General features: G+C 50.2%; 1 protein-coding gene across 4 annotated transcripts in view; it reads right to left on the reverse strand.

Moving 5' to 3' along the window:
• The window catches only part of lrmda (leucine rich melanocyte differentiation associated), a 1,191,210-nt gene that overhangs the window by 280,394 nt on the left and 894,871 nt on the right, over window positions 1–15,945 (reverse strand). Inside the window, exon 6 of one of the 4 annotated variants that reach the window (XR_010970929.1) lies at window positions 1,031–1,104. The exons of the other annotated variants lie outside the window; for them this stretch is intronic. The gene's annotated coding sequence lies outside the window, so the exon portion shown is untranslated. The remainder of the gene's footprint in view (window positions 1–1,030; window positions 1,105–15,945) is intronic. 4 annotated transcript variants of the gene reach the window in all.

Here is a 15,945-nt window from a genome sequence, read left to right on the forward strand (position 1 = left end):
CTAATCAATGGGTCACCACAAGAAGAAAAATGCTTCTATGCCTTCCGTGTCAAAGGCCCAAGACCTAAGGAAATTGTTTTGAAAATGTGCATTTTTTCACCTTTACTATAATGAAAGGAAAAAGTGTAATAACTTTAAAATGGAATGCCTGATTACCAGACATCTTGCATGGCTGACACAACTGCTGCAGAATTAAACAAACATCATGTCTTGTACTAGTTAACTTAAAAAAAAGACTGAACTTCATTGCAATTATACTTTCTTCCAATAGGCATCCAAAAATGATTTATACTTTCACTGTAATTACAGCCTCACTCCCATGATGATAAAGAAAGCTTGACACTTGAATATTACCAAAGAGAATAGATTAACAAGTGCTATTTGCAAATTATCTTCCTCCCATAGCTTGTAGATGTTAAAGTCACAACTTTTTTTTCTCACAGGTAAAGTACTACATAGAGAATGAATAAACAACAGACAGTAGGTTGCTAAACCTCTCCTCCTTTAAAACAGTCCTTAAAACCCACCTCATTGATCAAGCTTTTACGTCATCTGTCCCAATGCTGCCTTTTTTGGCTCAGCATCAATTTATTTGAGGAGATGATTACGTTCCTCTGAAGCACCACTACCAGCTCAAGGGCAATTAGAGATGGGCAATAACTGCTGGCCTTGTCAGCAAAGCCCACATCCCATGAATGAATAAAAAAATGTTTTTGCTACATTAAAGGTGTGATATAAATGCAAGTTGGTGTACCAACAGATCTAATAGCTTCTTTTGCAACACCAATTCATGCTGTTATGTACACAACAGGTTTCAGCATTGTACAATATCAATTATCCTGTCATTCAAAGTCAGGAAAATAATCCAGTTCCACCACTAGAGCTATTACCAGCTTGGATTTGAGGCCAATATCTTTACCAACATTGACAACTTTTGGCCATCTCTAATGCATGCCATTGGCTAACAGTTCTATGAATATATATATATATATATCATACATAACAGATAGTGGTATATTTGTGTACTTACATAAAAAAATGTGAAAGTATCATCCATCATGCTTTACCTTTAACTGCCATCACTCATCATGCTTCTTCCTCAAGCTGCAGGGTTAGAATGTGAACCATGAAAATCTCCATAGCTCCTACTAATGTTGCTTCATGACCAACTAGTGGCAGATTTTATTCTGCAGATTAACTGCAATGAACGGGCACAGGGATAGACTTGCAGGCTTTGTTATATATGGATGCAACTGTCATTAAATATTTCAATTCGGAAGTGTACACTGAAATTGTCTACTTTAGAGAGAGATGGTGAGGGAATTGAGCGTGTGAGGCAGATGGTGTGCAATAGAGATGGAGAACATAAGAATTAGGAATAGGAAAAGATCATACAGCCCCTCAAGCCTGCTCTGCCATTCAATATGATCATGACTGATCTTCTACCATAACTCTACTTTCCTGCCCACTCCCCATATCCCTTGATTCCCTGAGATATCAAAAATCTATCCATCCCAGCCTTGAATATACTCAACAGTGGCGCAGTGATTAGCATGGCAGCCTCACAGCTCCAGCGACCCGGGTTCAGTTCTGGGTACTGCCTGTGCGGAGTTTGTAAGTTCTCCCTGTGATTGCGTGGGTTTCCGCCGGGTGCTCCGGTTTCCTCCCACAGCCAAAGACTTGCAGGTTGATAGGTAAATTGGCCATTGTAAATTGCCCCTAATGTAGGTAGGTGGTAGGAGAATGGTGGGGATGTGGTAGGGAATATGGGATTTATGTACGATTAGTATAAATGGGTGGTTGTTGGTTGGCACAGACTCGGTGGGCCGAAGGGCCTGTTTCAGTGCTGTATCTCTCTATGACTCTATGAAGGAGCAACCACAATCCTCTGGGTAGACAATACTAAAGATTCACAACTTTCTGAGTGAAGAAATATCTCCTCATCTCAGTCCTAAATGATCTACCCCTTACCCTGCGGCTGTTCCCCCATGCTCTAGGTTCCCAATCTAGGGGGGAAAAAACGTCTCAGTGTCTACCCTGTCAAGTCCCTTCAGAATCTTGTATGTTGCACTGAGATCACCTCTCATTCTTCTAAACTCCAGAAAGTACAGACCCACTTTACTCAGCCTCTCATAAGACAACCTTCTCATCCCAGGAGCCAATCTAGTGAACCTTTGCTGGATCACCTCCAAGGCAAATATATTCTTCCTTAGATATGGAGACCAAAACTGCACAAAGGACTCCAGGTGTGGTCTCACCAAAGTCCTATACAACTGTTGCAAGAGTTCCTTATTCTTGCACTCCAAATCTCTTGCAATAAAGGTCAACGTGCCATTTGCTTCCTAGTTGCTTGCTGTACCTGCATACTAAATTTCTATGTTCCTTGCATGAGTACACCCTAATCTCTCATTTAAACATCAACATTTAAAAGTTTCACACCTTTTAAAATAATAATCTGTTTTTCTATTCTTTATACCAAAATGAATAACCTCACACTTGCCCACACTGTTCTCCACCTTCCACTTTGATGCCCACTCACATAACCTGTCTCTATCTCTTTGCATCCTCCTCACAGCTTACATTCACATTTAGCTTTGCATCGTCAGCAAACTTGGATAAATTACTCTCAGTCTCTTTGTTTAAGTCATTATGAATTGTAAATAGCTGAGTCGCAGCACAGATCCTTGCAGCACTCCACTAATTAAATCCTGCCCACTTGAAAATACCTAGTGTATCCCTACTCTCTACTTCCTGTCTGTTAACTAACCCTGCATCCACACTTTTTTTTATTCGTTCATGGAATGTGGATGTTGCTGGCAGGCCAGCATTCATTGCCATCCCGAATTGCTCGAGAAGGTGGTGAGCTGCCTTCTTGAACCGCTGCAGTCCATATGGGGTACAGTGTTGTTAGGAAGGGATATATATATTATCCCCAACTCCATGAGCCGTTATCTTATATATATTACATCTACTGGCTCCTCTTTATCTATCCTGCTAGCTATATCCTCAAAAAACTCTAATAAATTTGTCAAATATGATTTCCCTTTTGTAAAACCATATTGACTCTGTCTGATCAGACTATGAATTTCTAAGTGCATTGTTAAGACTTCCTTAATACTAGATTCCAGCATTTGTCCAATCTCCTTTACAGCCCTGGGATGTAGGCCATCACTTCCTGCAGCTTTGTTGGCTTTTAGTCCCTTAAGTTTCTCCAAAACTTTTTCTCTGCTGATATTAATTACTTTAGGTTCTTCATTCTTAGTAGCCCCTTGATTACTCTCCATTTCTGATATGTAATTTCTGCATTCTACGGTGAAGACAGACTATTCAACGTCTCTGCCATTTCCTCATTTCCCATGATATTTCTCCTGTCACTGCCTCTAAGGCACCAAAGTTTACTTTAGCTACCCTCCTCCTTTTTATACACGTAAAAACTCTTACAATCTGTTTTTATATTCCTGGCTAGTGTACTCTCATATTCTATTTTTCCCTTTTTGGTGCCCTTGCTGGTTTCTAAAATTCCTTCAATCCTCAGGCTTACCACTATGCTTCACAACATTATAAGCCTTTTCTTCTAATCTAATACTATCCTTAACTTCATAAGTAAACTATGGATGGATCTTTCTTGCTGAGTTTCTGTTTTTTTAATGGAACATATTCTTGTCAAAAATGTTGAACTGTTTCTTAAATGTTTCCTGCCATACCTTTCAGTCTATTTACCCAATCAAGCTTAACCAGCTCTCCCCTCATACATATGTAATTGCCTTCATGTCAGTTTAAGATTCTTGTTTTGGACTTGAGTATGTTGCTTTCAAATTAAATATGGAATTTAAATATATTATGAACACTTTTCCCTCAGAGGATTTTTACTATAAAAGTACTAATTAAGCCTGCCTCATTACACAATATTAGATATAAAATAACTTTATCCATAGTTGGTTCCATAATGTATTGTTCTAGGAAACTGCCGCAAAAGCATTCGACAAACTCATCTTCCAGACTGCCTTTGCCAATTTGGTTGTCCAGTCTATATAAAGATTAAAGTCCCTCCCCCTACTGGCCCCCCCATCCCCGATTGTTACATTGCCTTTGTTATAACCTCCAATTATTTCTTGCTTAATGCTCTATGCTACGGTATACTTACTGTTAGGGGGCCTTTACACTACTCCCACCAGCATTTTCTGACCCTTGTTATTCCTAACCTCCATCCATACTGATTCTACCTCCTGATCTTTTGAGCCAAGATCCTTTTTACTACTGTCCTTATGTCATCCTTTATTATCAGGGCCACACCTTCTCTTTTTCAATCTGCCTATCTTTTTGAAATGTTAAGTACCCTGGAATAGTTATTTGCCAACCTTGATCATCATGTAACCATGTCTGTGAAATGGCGATTATATGAACACATTTACCTCTATTTGTGCCGCCAATTCCTCTATATCTGAATGCCTAAAGTATTCATAACAAGAGCGAGCCTTTAATTTTATTTTTTAACCACTCTTCTTTGCATGGACTTTATTCGCTAATGCACTATTACTGTTAAACTCTCTGTCCCCTCCTGTCCCACTCTGCTTGTCTTTACCCAAATTGCTACACTGCTCTATTGTCTTGATTTTTCTCTTCATATTTATAAATTTCCCTTCACCGGACCCCTCCACCCCTCGTAATTTAAAGCCCTATTCACAGCCCTAGAATATGATTCACCAGGATACTGATCCCAGCCCAGTACCAGTACCCAATGAATCGAAATCCCTTCTTCCCACATCATTCTTCGAGCATTGCATTTAATTCTCTAATCTATTGACCCGATGCCAATTGGCGTGTAACTCAGGTAACAATCCAGAAATTACTACCTTTGAGGATCTGTGTTTTAATTTGGACCTAACTCCTCTAATTTCTCAGCAAAACATCATTCCTCATTCTAACTATGTTGTGGTTCCTACGTGGACAACAACAGGGTCCCTCCCCGCTCCACTTCTACTTCTCTCGAGCCGCGAGATGTCTTTAACCCTGGCACCAGGCAGTCAACACAACCTTTGGAACTCCTGGTTGTGGCTGTAGAAATCAATACCTATCCTTCTGAATATACTGCTCCCTATCACTACCACATTCCTTTTCACTCTCCTGACTTGAATGGCCTTCTAAACCATGGTGCTATGGTCAGTTTGCCCATCCACCCTGCAGTCCTTGTTCTCATCCACAAAGGCAGCAAGTACCTTGTAACTGTTGGTCAAAGTCTAGGACTGAAGCTCTACATCCTGGATCCCCAGCCCTGTCCCACTCGGTGTCACACCCGCCTGTCCCTGACAACTGCCAACTCTAAAGTTTTACTTAACCAAAGAGGTGTTTCTGCCTGTTGGAAGTAACTGTCCCCCTCCCCAATGATACACAATGTCTGCAGCTCCTGCTGAGTTGGGGGTGAGGAGTGGGTGGGGGAGGGGGGGGTGAGAAAGAGGGGCGGGGTGAGAAGTGGGGCAAGAAGCAGGGGTGGGGGGTGAGAGCGGGGGGGTGGTGAGAGGGGGAGCTGAGAGGGGGTGCCGAGAAGTGGGGGTGCCGAGAAGGGAGGGGTGCCGAGAAGGGAGGGGGGCCGAGAGAAGGGAGGGGGGCCGAGAAGGGAGGGGGGCCGAGAAGGGGGGGGGGCCGAGAAGGGGGGGGGGCTGAGAAGGGGGGGGGGCTGAGAAGGGGGGGGCTGAGAAGGGGGGGGCTGAGAAGGGGGGGGCTGAGAAGGGGGGGGGCTGAGAAGGGTGGGGCTGAGAAGGGAGGGGGGGAGAGAGGAGGCCTGAGGAGGTGAGGGATGAAGGGGGTGGGGCGACAAAGCGGGCAAGAGAGGGGAGTGTGGGAGGGCATGCGAGGGAGGGGAGCAGGGAGGGGAGAAGGGCATTGAAAAGGGGGTGAGAAGGGGATGAGGGGGGGCTGGTCGGGTGAGAAGTGTGGCTGAGAAAGGGGGCAGAAAAAGGAGAGAAGGGAGGGCAAGAGGGGAGGGGGGCGTGAGAAAGGGGGGGAGGCCTGAGGAGGTGAGTGAAGGGGTGGGGGGGGTGATATAGAGGGGGGGTGAGAGAGGAGAGGAGAGGAGGGGATTGGAGGTTTGAGAAGGGGGCTGAGGAGAGGGGGTGAGTAGGGGGGCGGGTGAGAGGCGGGGGCGGGTGAGAGGCGGGGGCGGGTGAGAGGCGGGGGGGGGTGAGAGGCGGGGGGGTGCGGGGGGTGAGAGGCGGGGGCGGGTGAGAGGCGGGGGCGGGGATGAGAAGTGGGGGGCTGAGAAGGGGGAAGCTGAGAAGGGGGAGCTGAGAAGGCGGGAGCTGAGAAGGGGGGAGCTGAGAAGGGGGGAGCTGAGAAGGGGGGGAGAGAGGAGGCCTGAGGAGGTGAGGGGATGAAGGGTGGGGGGGGGATGACAGAGCGGGCAAGAGAGGGGAGTGTGGGAGGGCGTGCGAGGGGAGGGGGGGCAGGGAGGGGGAGAAGGCATTGAAAAGGGGGGTGAAAAGGGGATGAGGGGGGGCTGGTGGGGTGAGAAGTGTGGCTGAAGAGGGGGGCAGAAAAAAGGAGAAGGGAGGGCGAGAGGGGGAGGGGGGCGTGAGAAAGGGGAGGGGAGGCCTGAGGAGGTGTGAAGGGGTGGGGAGGGGTGATATAGAGGGGGGGTGAGAGAGGAGGGGAGAGAGGGATTGGAGGGTTGAGAAGGGGGCTGAGGAGAGGGGGTGAGGAGAGGGGCGGGTGAGAGCGGGGGCGGGGGCTGAGAAGGGGCGGGGCGTTAGGAAGGGGGTGAGGAAGCCTGAGGAGGAGAGTGAGGGGGTGAAGGAGGGAGGGTGACAGACTGGGCGAGGGAGGGGGGGGCGAGGGAGGGGTAGAATGGGCATTGAGAAAGGGGGCTAGTTGAGTGAGGTGTGGCTGAGGAGGAGGGCTGAAAAAGGAGAGGAGGGCGAGTGAGGGGGGTGCGTGAGAGGCCTGTGGAGGTGTGAGGGGGTGGGTGTGAAAGAGGAGGGGATTGGGGGATTGAGAAGTGGGGGTGAGGAGGGTGGGTGAGAACACGGGGAAGGTGAGACGGGGGGGGAGGGGTGAGAGCGGGGGGGGAGGGGTGAGAGCGGGGGGGGGGGAGGGGGGAGAGAGCGGGGGGGGAGGGTGAGAGCGGGGGGGAGGGGTGAGAGCGGGGGGGGAGGGGTGAGAGCGGGGGGGGAGGGGTGAGAGCGGGGGGGAGGGGTGAGAGCGGGGGGGGAGGGGTGAGAGCGGGGGGGAGGGGTGAGAGCGGGGGGAGGGGTGAGAGCGGGGGGGAGGGGGTGCGAGCGGGGGGGAGGGGTGAGAGCGGGGGGGGAGGGGTGAGAGCGGGGGGGAGGGGTGAGAGCGGGGGGGAGGGGTGAGAGCGGGGGGGGAGGGGTGAGAGCGGGGGGGGAGGGGTGAGAGCGGGGGGGAGGGGTGAGAGCGGGGGGGAGGGGTGAGAGCAGGGGGGGAGGGGTGAGAGCTGGGGGGGGAGGGGTGAGAGCTGGGGGGGGAGGGGTGAGAGCTGGGGGGGGGAGGGGTGAGAGCGGGGGGGGAGGGGTGAGAGCGGGGGGGAGGGGTGAGAGCGGGGGGGAGGGGTGAGAGGGGGGGGGGGAGGGGTGAGAGCGGGGGGGAGGGGTGAGAGCGGGGGGAGGGGTGAGAGCGGGGGGGAGGGGTGAGAGCGGGGGGGAGGGGTGAGAGCGGGGGGGAGGGGTGAGAGCGGGGGGGAGGGGTGAGAGCGGGGGGGAGGGGTGAGAGCGGGGGGGGAGGGGTGAGAGCGGGGGCAGGGTGAGAGCGGGGGGGGAGGGGTGAGAGCGGGTGGGAGGGGTGAGAGCGGGTGGGAGGGGTGAGAGCGGGTGGGAGGGGTGAGAGCGGGTGGGAGGGGTGAGAGCGGGTGGGAGGGGTGAGAGCGGGGTGGGAGGGGTGAGAGCGGGTGGGAGGGGTGAGAGCGGGTGGGAGGGGTGAGAGCGGGTGGGAGGGGTGAGAGCGGGGGGGGAGGGGTGAGAGCGGGGTGGGGAGGGGTGAGAGCGGGTGGGGAGGGGTGAGAGCGGGGGGGAGGGGTGAGAGCGGGGGGAGGGGTGAGAGCGGGGGGGAGGGGTGAGAGCGGGGGGGAGGGGTGAGAGCGGGTGGGGGCGAGGGAGGGGGACAAAGAAGGGGGCAATGGAGGGGAGCGAGGAAGGGTGGTGAGGGAGGGTGGCGTGGGATGGGGCGGGTGAGGGGGAGAAGGGCGTTGCGAAGGGGGGGTTAAGAAGGGGGCGAGGGGGGCTGGTGGGGTGAGAGTGTGGCAGAAAATGGAGAGAAGGGGGGGCGAGAGAGGAGGGGATTGGAGGATTGAGAAGAGGAGGATGAGAAGAGGAGGGAGTGAGAAGGGGGGGGGGATGAGAAGAGGAGGCAGTGAGAAGAGGAGGCAGTGAGAAGGGGGGGATGAGAACAGGAGGGAGTGAGAAGAGGAGCGAGTGAGACAGGAGGAAGTGAGAAGAGGGGGGAGCGAGAACAGAGGGGGGCGAGAAGGGGGGGGCGAGAAGGGGGGGGCGAGAAGGGGGGGGCGAGAAGGGGGGCGCGAGAAGGGGGGGCGCGAGAAGGGGGCGCGAGAAGGGGGGGGCGAGAAGGGGGGGGCGAGAAGGGGGGGCGAGAAGGGGGGGGCGAGAAGGGGGGGGCGAGAAGGGGGGGCGAGAAGGGGGGGGCGAGAAGGGGGGGGCGAGAAGGGGGGGCGAAGGGGGGCGAGAAGGGGGGGGCGAGAAGGGGGGGGCGAGAAGGGGGGGCGAGAAGGGGGGGCGAGAGGGGGGGGCGAGAAGGGGGGGGCGAGAAGGGGGGGCGAGAAGGGGGGGGGCGAGAAGGGGGGGGCGAGAAGGGGGGGGCGAGAAGGGGGGGGCGAGAAGGGGGGGGCGAGAAGGGGGGGCGAGAAGGGGGGGGCGAGAAGGGGGGGCGAGAAGGGGGGGGGAGCGAGAAGGGGGGGGCGAGAAGGGGGGGGCGAGAAGGGGGGGCGAGAAGGGGGGGGCGAGAAGGGGGGGGCGAGAAGGGGGGGGCGAGAAGGGGGGGGCGAGAAGGGGGGGGGCGGAGAAGGGGGGGGGCGAGAAGGGGGGGGCGAGAAGGGGGGGGCGAGAAGGGGGGGGGCGAGAAGGGGGGGGCGGAGAAGGGGGGGGGCGAGAAGGGGGGCGAGAAGGGGGGGCGAGAAGGGGGGGGCGAGAAGGGGGGGGCGAGAAGGGGGGGGCGAGAAGGGGGGGCGAGAAGGGGGGGCGAGAAGGGGGGGCGAGAAGGGGGGGCGAGAAGGGGGGGGCGAGAAGGGGGGCCGAGAAGGGGGGGGCGAGAAGGGGGGGCGAGAAGGGGGGGCGAGAAGGGGGGCGAGAAGGGGGGGGCGAGAAGGGGGGGGCGAGAAGGGGGGGCGAGAAGGGGGGGGCGAGAAGGGGGGGCGAGAAGGGGGGGCGAGAAGGGGGGGGAAGAAGGGGGGGGCGAGAAGGGGGGGGCGAGAAGGGGGGGCGAGAAGGGGGGGCGAGAAGGGGGGGCGAGAAGGGGGGGCGAGAAGGGGGGCGAGAAGGGGGGGCGAGAAGGGGGGGCGAGAAGGGGGGGCGAGAAGGGGGGGCGAGAAAGGGGGGGCGAGAAGGGGGGGGCGAGAAGGGGGGGGCGAGAAGGGGGGGGCGAGAAGGGGGGGGCGTGAGGAGGCCTGTGGAGGTGAGTGAGGGGGTGGGTGTGAAAGAGGAGGGATTGGGGGGTTGAGAAGTGGGGGTGAGGAGGGTGGGTGAGAACACGGGGAGGGGTGAGAGCGGGGGGGGGAGGGGTGAGAGCGGGGCTGGGAGGGTTAGAGCGGGGGTGGGAGGGGTAGAGCGGGGGTGGGAGGGGTAGAGCGGGGGTGGGAGGGGTAGAGCGGGGGTGGGAGCGGGGGTGGGAGGGGCTGAGAAGGGGGGGGGCGAGAAGGGGGGGGCGAGAAGGGGGGGGCGAGAAGGGGGGGGCGAGAAGGGGGGGGCGAGAAGGGGGGGGCGAGAAGGGGGGGGCGAGAAGGGGGGGGCGAGAAGGGGGGGGCGAGAAGGGGGGGGGCGAGAAGGGGGGGCGAGAAGGGGGGGGCGAGAAGGGGGGGGCGAGAAGGGGGGGGCGAGAAGGGGGGGCGAGAAGGGGGGGGCGAGAAGGGGGGGCGAGAAGGGGGGGCGAGAAGGGGGGGCGAGAAGGGGGGCGAGAAGGGGGGGCGAGAAGGGGGGGCGAGAAGGGGGGGGCGAGAGAGAGGTGAGATGGGGTGAGGGGTTCAGAGTGTGGTGAGGGGGTGTGAAGGGGGGCTCGGAGGTGAGGGTGGAGGGGTGTGTGGAGGAGGAGGTGGTGTGAAGGGGGAAGGGGGTGCGAAGGGGCAGGGGGGTGCGAAGGGGGCAGGGGGGTGCTGATGGGGTGAGGGGGGTGCGATGGGGGTGAGGGGGGTGCGATGGGTGAGGGGCGTGCGATGGGGTGAGGGGGGGTGCGATGGGGTGAGGGGGTGTGAAGAGGTTGAGGGGGGTGTGAAGGGTTGGGGGGGTGTGAGGGGAAGAAGGGGGAAGGGTGTATGCAGGGGTGAGGGGTGTATGCAGGGGTATGCAGGGGTGAGGGGGGTATGCAGGGGTGAGGGGGTGTTGGTGAAGGGAATGATAGGGTGGTGAGGGGGTAAGGGTGGGGCAGGAGGGTGTGAGCTAGGGGTTGAGCGAGGGTAGGACAGAGGGTGGGAGAAGGAGTGCGAGAGAGTGTTTGCGAGAGAGTGTTTGGGAGAGGGAGTGTGAAAGAGATGAGAGAGTTTTCTGAGTGTCAGAGCGATGGTGAGATGATTGTGAGTGAGATGGTGAGAGGACTGCAAGTGAGAGGGTATGGGTGTGAGAGTATTGATTGTGTGTATTGGTCTCTCATAGTTTTTCATAAATTTTCCTCAAAAATAGTATTTCTCACACTCACAATTCTCCCTCCATCTCTCACTCACCATCTCACTCACACCCAGAATGCCCTCACATATATATTTCTCTGGTAGCTGTATGTTATAGGTACCGAGTATTGTAGCATCATTTTTCAATCAGACGTAGGATGGGTCGATCACACAGGAGCTCCTGCAGAAGATCCAACAAATCTCCTGAGCTAGCCATTGCTCAACAGTTACGAGGAGAATAAATTATTTGGAAAGTGGCTAATTGTACAAATATGATTTAATCAAACTTGGGTTAAGTCCTCATTTCTTCATATTTGAGTATAATGCTAAAGAATGAGAAGTATTAAGCCTTTCTCCCTCTACTAGAAATTATGTCAGAACTTACCGATTTACGTAGCATACAAAACTTGCACTTTCAAGTCTATACAGTAACGAATACAGCATATATAATGCTGCAATCAGCATAGCAGTTCTATTTCAAGAGTATACTTGAGGAATGGCAATGAGCTATGAATTTTCCTAATCAGTAGATAAACTGGCATTGCAGATACCATTCATATACATCTATGTAGAACTACTTTTGGGTGGCATAAATTTCAGTTTTTGAAGTTTCGCTTTATTGGTACAATGGGAGAGTATTAATATTCCTGTTTTTGTAATATGAGGTCTATCTCACCTTATTCTGTCCATCATCTTGAAATCTTCTTTTGCAAGAAGGGTTGAAGTCACCAGGTTATTTCAGCTCCAAATATTAATGAACTATTATACATATTTAGAATTATGACTCCATATTACATGTCAGCCATTGTATGGTGGAAACAGTACTATACCCTAAAGTACTAACTGGAGAGGTTAATATTATAATTTTATTTGATTGCCTGCCAAACAGAAGTGTCACCTTTGAAGTGTGAAAAAGTGTAGAATTTAACAACTTATCAAAACTATTTGCACAGCTTAGGCAACAAGAAGTGTTAAATTCAAACAGCTGAACACAGGCCACCTAAAGCATAAATTAGGTCATTAGCTCGATTCAGTTGTTAGCACCTCATCCTGAGTTAGAAGGTTATGGCTTTGAGTTCAATTCCATGACTTGACAGTCCTGTGCAGCATTGAAGGAATGCTGCATTGTCAGAAGCGGAGTCCTCTGGACGGCATGTTAAACTGAGGTCCCTGACCTGTCTACCTGCCATTAAAGATTCCATTGCTCTATCTCAAGAGCAAAGAATGTTCCTGCTTTCCTCTCTCCATCAACCAACACCACATCAAAAAAAACCATATAATTGCTGTTTTTGGGGTCCTGTTTTGTGTTGAAGGGATCACATATTACCTACAAAACAGTGACTGAATTTCAAAATAATTCATATGAAGTGCTTTGGGACATTTCTAGCCTATTAAAAGCACAAAATCAGAATCATAGAATGATACAGCAAAGGAGAAAGCCAATCTGCCTGAAGAGCCTGTGCCTACTTTGTGAAAGAACCATCCAATGAGTCTCACTTCCCTGCTCTTTCCCCATAGCCCTGCAAATTTTACCCTTTAAGTATTTATACAATTTTCTTTTGAAAGCGAGCTCTGAATCTGCTTACAGGCAATGCATTCAAGATCATAACTCGCTGTTTAATTCTTTTTTATGTCACATCAGGCTCTTTTGCCAATTACCTCTTTGCTTAGGATTTATTTGCATATTGTTTGAGCTTGATTTTCTTACACGATGATTAACTTCAATAGTACAATAAGATGAGGGAGAAACACAGCGCAGTTAAATTGCTGCCATTTAGATATTTTTATCTACCTATTTACTTGCCCAGTTAGTTGAATATTTCCAGTCTCAGTGCAGTTCCCTTTTGCACAAATTTTAAATATATTTGTTGGACAATTATATAGAGGACTAGATTGTGTTACAAGGGTATAATGCCATTGACTGAATTCTAACGGCATCAGAATCCAAGATAGCAAAGCAGCACACAACACACAAACCAATTTTTTTTCTCTTTATGATTGGCAAAAGACCACCTCCTTTCAATACCTGCCTCCAACACTGCCTCAACGACCTGACAGTGAAACCCTCATCCATGCTTTTGTCACCTCCAGATACAGCTATTCAAATGCTCACCGTGCCGACCTCCCAACCACCATCATAACAACATTGGTTTATGCAAAATCCTGCTGCCCATATCTTGTCTCGCACCAAGTCCCAGTCCACTCATCAGTCTTGTCCTTAAAGACTTATGTTGAACAGCATTGTCTCCCAGTTTTCCACTGCCTCTAATTTAAAATTCTCATCATCATGTTTAAATTCCATCATGGCCTCAACTCTATCTCTGTAACCTCCTACAGCTAGACAACATCCTCACAATCCTTTGTCCCTCCAAATCTGGTCTCTTGTGCATACTAGATCTCTTGTACCAGCTAGATCTCACATTCTGGAATCCCTTCCCTAAACTGCTCCAACACCCTGCCTCCCTGTAAGACCCTTGTAAAGCTCATCTCTTTGACCTTTTCGTCACCCTTCCTAATAAGTACCTTGGGATGTCTTCCTAAATTAGAGGTGCTGCAAAATGCATTTTGTTGATGTTGCTGCACATATTTAAAATGTTAGTGCTATGAGATAATCAATGGACAACTGGGAAAAGATTTTCTTCTATGAACATAAAATGGGAAAAAATGTATTTCTCCATTGTGGGAAAAGAAACAATTTATTGATCTTGTCTTTGCCACATCACCACAGTACAATTATATAATTGCCAGAAAATGCTGGAAATACTCAGCAGGTCTGGCAACATCTGTGGAGAGAGAAACAGTTCATGTTTCAGGTTGATGAGCTTTTGCTAGCACATGTATTTTGCTTTTGTATATAATTGCCAGCGCATTTTTAACAAGTTCAGACTTCCATTTTATCCAACAAATTATAGATTAGGAGATCAAAGACAGAAAAAATCCAACAGTCAGGAGAACTGTGGTACATGTGGGTGGCAGTTTGTGCTTTATCCAAAGCAAATCGTCAGCAACTGCAGTGGAAAGAGTGCAAAGTGAAACATATAAACAATTGCATAGGATTGTTATCGCTATATTGACTGCCGCACACATTGCTCCTTTATCAGGTGATTGGAGAGATAATGTTCAGTCACCTTAGGCAACTGCACCAATTAAAGAGAGGCTTTGCTAATGAATAGATTTTTTTATAAGGGAGCAAAATATTCAGCAAGGCTAAGCTACTGAAAAACTTTCTTAAGAGCCAGGAACTAAAGTCATAAGAATCCTTGACAGAACAGAAGAAATAAAGATCACAAAGCTTGCATCAGAGCAGGGGAGTCTATTCCAGTACATTTTTATCAAGCGACAACACTTTTCAAAAATAAGCGTGAATTTGGAATATAACAAAGTACCATTAACACGTTTACTTATGCATAGTGTAGGTAGCTGTAACTTTATAAAAAAAATGAAGATTAAAAAGTATTGTAAATACAACTTGTTATTTTCTCATTTATTCAACTCACGTGCTGTGTGGCAGCATATGTTCCCATCAGTTATTTTTTTGAACCTCAAAAGCTCAAGACTCTGGGCCTCTAATGTATTGAAATCAGTGCTGACCTGCCATTTACACTACCAGAGCACCAGACGCTATAGCTGCTTGTCATCCTGCCTATTAACTTGATGTCTTTATTCACAGGCCATCTGCAACAGTGAGAGATATAACTAATGTCTTCCATACAACACAGTGGCAAAAGACAGAGCACAGTGTACAGACGACCTTTGGGATTCTCAAAGATCCTAACTACCAGACATGAAAATCAATCCTGCCTACTGGCATTAATTAAAATAAACTAAAGGGCAGAATAAGATAAAGTGTACATTCTGTCACAGAGAATATTTGTCACAAACCTTACAAGCATTTTTTTTTATATATTAAGAATTTTGGTACATGCTAGAATTGCTATTTTTGTACTTCATTTTTTGCAATTGTTCAGTGAATACATGAACTACTATATGCTGTTTTCTGTGCACTGCAGCTTGCGATATTTATTTTCATAAAATGCTCTTTACAGCAATTTTTTTTACATTAGAGAAGTACATTACATAGTTCCATTCTCCAGATATTTCAAAAACATTTTGCAAAAATAACACTTGGTGCAAACAGATAATGTCTAATTTTTGGATAAGTTGCAAAATCATAACTGAATTTAATAAGTATAACATTATACAATTCTTGACACGTAAAATCAGTGAGTAACACAATCTGTACCAATTGTTAATATAAACAATTACTTGATGAACAAAAACTGTACTGATGAATGTTCATGTGAATTATCTCAATCTATGCAGATGGATTAAACAAATAACACAAAGGCAGACAAGTGGTCGAGCATGGTGAGTTAAAGTACTGCTCAGACTTGAGTTTATAGAAAATAATAAATGGTTACAGCATAGGAGGCGGCCATTCGGCCCGTTGTATCTGTGCCAGATCTCTAAGAGCTACTCACCGAGTCCCAACCCTTTGCCTTTTTCCTGCAGCCCTGCAAATTTTTCTCTTCAGATAGTTATCCAATTCCCTTTTGAAAGGCACAACTGAATCTGCCTCCACACACTCTCAGGCAGTGAATTCCAGATCCTAACCACTTGCCGCGTAAAAAAGTTTTTCCGCATGTCACCATTGCTTCTTTTGCCAATCACTTTAAATCAGTATCCTCTGGTTCTCGACCCTTCTGCCAACAGGAACAGTTTCTCCCTATTTACTCTGCCCAGCATCCTCATGATTTTGACTGCCTCTATCAAATCTCCTCTCAAACGTCTCTTCTCTAAAGAGACAGCGCCAGCTTCGCCAATCTATCCTCGTAACTGAAGTCTCTTATCCCTGGAGCCATTCTAGTAAATCTTTTCTGCACTCTCTCCAATGCCTTTACATCCTTCCTAAAGCGTGGGGCACAGACTTGGACATAATATTCCAGTTGAGGCCGAGCCAGTGTTTTATAAAGGTTCACCATAACGTCTTTGCTTTTGTCCTCGATGCCTCTATATATAAAGCCCAGGATCCCATATAACTTATTAACCACTTTCTTAAACTGCTCTACCACCGTCAACGATTTGTGCACATGTATCCCCAGGACCCTCTG

Source organism: Heterodontus francisci, chromosome 42, assembly GCF_036365525.1.
Source record: "Heterodontus francisci isolate sHetFra1 chromosome 42, sHetFra1.hap1, whole genome shotgun sequence".
Classification (NCBI taxonomy): Eukaryota; Metazoa; Chordata; class Chondrichthyes; order Heterodontiformes; family Heterodontidae; genus Heterodontus; species Heterodontus francisci.